This window comes from Elaeis guineensis, chromosome 11, assembly GCF_000442705.2.
Source record: "Elaeis guineensis isolate ETL-2024a chromosome 11, EG11, whole genome shotgun sequence".
Lineage (NCBI taxonomy): Eukaryota > Viridiplantae > Streptophyta > Magnoliopsida > Arecales > Arecaceae > Elaeis > Elaeis guineensis.
Window position 1 is genome coordinate 20,234,426 of NC_026003.2, and position 5,300 is coordinate 20,239,725.

At 39.2% G+C, this 5,300-nt stretch overlaps 1 pseudogene; it reads left to right on the plus strand.

The window, feature by feature from the left end:
• The first annotated feature begins 2,698 nt into the window (after positions 1–2,698).
• On the plus strand, positions 2,699–3,455 carry LOC105035114 (auxin-responsive protein SAUR71-like; annotated as a pseudogene).
• Positions 3,456–5,300: the final 1,845 nt, after the last annotated feature.

The window sequence follows — 5,300 nt, forward strand, 5'->3', positions numbered from 1 at the left end:
AACCCAAACGTTAACCTAAATTAGCATTGTTAATACTTACTCTTGCTTCAACTGATCCATATCCTATATGTTTGAGTGTTAGAATATTAGACCTGTACCAATCTCTAGTGCTTGAGTTCCAGTAGCTGCAATGTCTGTTTCTATGCAAAACACATGCGGCTTAGGCTGATCCACATTATATATGTATATATAATGACTTCTACAATTTGATAGACATTATCAGTCTTAGAATAAGAGGTAAACTTAAATTATAAACTTAACATTGACATCGTCATAAAATTTAGTCAAAATAATCAATGCAAATGGTACACTTGCCATCTTCCTCACATGTCCTTTGCCACAACAATTTTTCATGACTTCTCCTTCTGTTTTTTAAATCTCTCTTAAAAACTAGATCACTTGAAAACGAAAACAATATGGCATTGCTCTCTACACGGATGCACGGTTATTATTGCTTATATATCAACTGTCTCCTCCCACAGAAAGGCAGGCAGCAACCATACTGGAGCAATAAATGCAAGTCATGATCTAAGGCCATAATAATTTTTTTTATTATTTTTTTATTTATTTTATTTTATTTGATCAACTAATGTGTTACCTCTAGGATCTACAAATTTAAAAAGGAAATCTAATATATCTTAGCTAATGTATTACTGTGGTTTAGTTTTGTACAGAGTTCCCGAAGGAGTGTTTCACCTTTGTCTAGGGAACATTCAATTCCTGATCCCTCGTACAAGTAACATGATGAAACACATGTCTATACATTTTGTTATTCTTCAAATCAAATAAAATGCTTAAAACGCTGGTCTGCAAATTATTATATGACAGTAAATTCTGCAAGCATGTGCAATTACATCCTAGTACTATGTCCTGTACATTTCCTAGCAAGAAAATTCAGATTGATGTAATACAAGCAAGATGATGGACACCACATTCGTGATAGAATCTTTTTCTTTTTGGAGAAATGATAAGATCCGAAGACCTAATCTTCTTCCCATTGCCGATCCACAGGGCCATTGAGGCTCTCTATGGTCGCCATTGCCGAGGGTTCGGCACATTATTAAGAGATCGAATTATTGGAAGAGAGGAACAGAAAAGAAGCATCTAATCAACTTTCCATTCACTATTGGATCTTCCAAACTCATTCAACATTTGTGTACATTAGGAATAAGTCTAGCATAAGTGGCATGTAAAAGATTAACAATGGCTGCCGCTAGTTGACATTTCCTTTTGTACTTCATATCTAAGAATCCCCATCCATTAATTTACTTGGTCACCTGACACATGTTTTCAATTAGCTTTTGCATATAGAGAAGTTTTGCAACAATCTGTGGGTGATGGGGTGTGAGTCAATATATGCTCAAGACTAGCAAGGGCAATACTTGCATATTGTACTGATCATCAGTACGAAAACGGTTCATCACTAGGAAATTTATATTGGATGGTCAGCCAACAAATTATATGCACGTTCTTATCGTTGAACAGAGAACTCGTGCCAGTTTCCAGCCGCCCAAATAAATTGAAGCAGTAGCTAACGATCAGAGGAAGCCCATGTGGACGTTTTCTATGCAGATACGACTCCCCCTTGCGTTGAAAGGAAGCACCGGCTCCCAACATGCCGCGAGCCGAAAAGACCCAACCTCGGAACCAGCAGTAAAGAGACGGTACCTCACGCATGCGGTTCATGCCACCTTACTGTGGCACTTTCCTTTGCATTTTGTGGCCAAGTTTTAGTATAATCATTATTTAAAAGCCATACGGCTCTGTCCTGCAACCAAAGGAGAGATGAGAAGAGGAAAGAAATCATGGTTGGATGGATCACATGCTGGTATAAGATGGCTGCGCTTTGTTTACATCATGGGCACTTGCAATGCAATGGATATATGGCTGGATTGCTGGAATCTATCTGATTGAATTCATCTAGATGTGGCCCAAAATGATAGATTTGTTTTGCATGCTTTATTTCGATCTAAGTTCTATCCAAAACAAATTTTCAATACAATTGATAAGATATATTTTGTGATGATTGTGATAAAATTAAATTTTAAATAAATGCAATTAAGACGATGTCCATCTTATTGGCTTTAATAGATGAGGTATGTCATAAAATAATATTTTTTATAGATTTGATGGTCTACTTAGTCAAGAGTACTTATGATATATTTTTATTAAAAATATTATTATGAATTAGATTTAGAAAATCAAAATGCTGCATGTAGACAACGATAAGTATATTTATTTTTTTTATAATTAAATTATAATAATTTTGAGGTCAAGAAGGGCTCAATAATTTCATCTTCATCTATTTTTTTGTTTTTGTTGGTGTAATATAATTTTATGATTTTTTTTTTTTTTTTCAGTTCCTTCCTGATGAATTCGCAATGATTAAGTGTAAACCATAAATGCGGCCGTGTACCTTACAAGCATGTTTTCCACGTCCACGTCCACGTCGCATAAAACATAGATGAAGTAACAGCTGTCGCATTCATGGTTATATCCGCATAAAACATAAATGACGTCGCATAAATATGATATATCCGTACGACGTAACAGCTGTCGCACCAAGAGAGGAAGAATCTTTGCCTTTGCCTTCCCTCATCTCCTGTCCTCACGCGCTATCACCGCTCTCTCTCTCCTCTCGTAATTAATCTAACTTCCAAGCCCATTCTCTTCCTCTCGCGTCCATTTATCCCTCCCCTCCCCTCGCCTCTCTCTGCGGAAGCGAAGCCTGGACCAAAACAAGAAAGAAAGAAAAGAGACGAGAGAGAAAGAGACATGGGGAAGTGTGGCAAGATCCGGTACGTGGCGAGGGTGCGCCAGATGCTCCGCAGGTGGAGGATAAAAGCGGCTTTGGGCCGAGCTTGGCGGGTGCCGGCGGACGTGCCGGCCGGCCACGTGGCCGTCAGCGTAGGGAGCAGCGGCCGCCGCTTCGTGGTTCGCGCGGCGCATCTCAACCACCCGGTGTTCCGGAAGCTCCTTTCGGAGGCCGAGGAGGAGTACGGCTTCTCCGCCTGCGCCGGGCCCCTCGCCGTCCCCTGCGACGAGTCCCGCTTCGAGGAAATCCTCCGCCAAATCTCCTCCCCTTCATCGTCCGCCACCAAGTTCGCGAATCTCGATGACTTGAAAGACTTCTGCTCCTGCTGCCACGTGGACGTGAGAGAGCGTGGAGCATGGAGTCTTTACCGTTGCTCCGGGGATTCTCCGGGAAGTCGGCCCGGTGAGCCGAGTGCTTGTTGTTATTATCGTGGACTCGCATTGCTTGCTTGGGCTTTGAAGATGGTTGGAGGAAGAAGGCTTATTTAATTTGTGCTGGTAATTTGTGGGAATCGGTTTTTGTTCTTGAGTTTGAGTCGTTTTATCATGGAAAAGAAGGGTGTAACCAATGTTCCCCACTTCTCCAGTGTAAATAACTGCTAACGAAACTGAAATAAAGATCACTGCTATGCTTGATTACATGATGTCAGGAGAAATTCTTGTCACCTTTTTTTCAGTTAGAACTATATAGCATTTCATGCAGACAGGTCGGACCTATGAGGTCCATCATTGGCTCAGAGTGTTATGCTATTAAAAATTGAAGTTGTTCTGAAAGCTGGCTAGTTTTCTTCCTTTGTTTAGTTAAATAATATTGCTATGACAGCTATAAGTTTAGTACTATTAGACTACGTGGGCTGATAATGTGGCTAAGTAATTGAACTTAGATTTTAATAAATGGAGGGGAATTTCCTGCCTCCCTCAACCTACAGAGAGAGAGAGAGATCTTTCTAATTAATTACTAGCAAAAGTCTCAGCTTGGATTCATCCATTTAATCTTCTCTGTAAAATGGAATCAACGAGCATGCCCACCCATCCTTCTCTCAGATAAATAATATCCTTATAAACGACCAATCACATCGGGTACAATTTCTCTGCTTCGCTCGCCTGAACAAAGAGCATGGCCCCACGAATTTTTCTCTCCTTTTTTTTTTTTAGTGACGACGAGACATAAGGTGTGATTTGAACACTGCCCATGATTCCATCAAGCAATAGAATACATCAAAAAAAAAAAACACTTTAAATAATATCTTTATTTAAATAGAATATCTCGTTTAATTGATGGATGCTCATCGATAGATGTTACCTCATCACCTGTGACACATTTGACTGTTTCCAAATAAAAGTAACATTTGAAGGACTATTGCCGCTCAAAATCTGATCTGATATGATGGACAAATGAGCTGCCCTACTCGGTGGAGATGGAGGAACACGGTTTGACGCTGGAGCAGATCGACAATCATATAAAACAATCAGAGGTTCGCCGAATATATTTGACAAAGATCCTCTAGTGCTTAAGCTAGGCAAAGTTTCTAGAGAAAACATGAGATATGAGAGAGAGAAGTACATTATATGTAGGGTTTTCACCATCATACATGAGTATCCCTTATACCTGGTATTTATAGAGGAGAGTATAAGAATTTTTGTACTTGAGATTATTAGATAAGCAGTTGAGCTTTTTCCATTTCCATTAATTAGGATAATAAAGATATGCCTTATCAAGTGCACTAGATTTAAGCATTAGCCTTATTTACTAGTCGGTTATGACATGCCTTTCTAGATGAATTGAGATCATGTTAGATTGTAATTATTTATTGATTATTCAAAGATTTAATTGATCATTGATTTCACCGGATACGTTTTATCGTCTGACTTGGCAAGCTAAGTTATGAACAAGAATTTTGGAGTACTAAATCCAAACTATATCATTTGCCCCATAATTCTCAGCTCAAGCTATGCTTGCTTGGCTTTGATGAAGAAAGTAATCATATCAATCACTAGGTGAGCCAACCAAGATGAATTCGAGCGGTCAAATTGGTTGTGGATCCTTTCGAATGTTGCATTTAATTATGGACATGATCTCCGCAAAGTCGATTTCACTTTTGAAGTGTCATGCATGCTGATGGGATTTTCATGGTTGCCACCATTCCTTCCCATGATTCGGAGATGGATCGATTTGTGGGAACATAAAATCTGCAAATGCTAAGCTTACATGTGGTAGTTGATGGACAGATGAATAGACAAATGATAAAATCAGCATCATTCGGGGCTCTTTATAATGGGATAGTTACTTCAGATGGTTCCTCTACTTTGTAGTAACCATCCATTTTTTGGAGTATTTTATCATGTGAAACTTCAATTCCTTTGCCTTCTTCCCTTAGCGCTGCTCTGAAGGCAAGCTTGATCTTTTTCTTCATAGTCAGTCTTATAGGACTCCGTGTAATCATGTCTTCTTCCTACCTATATTGCTTTGTTGCTGAACTATATTT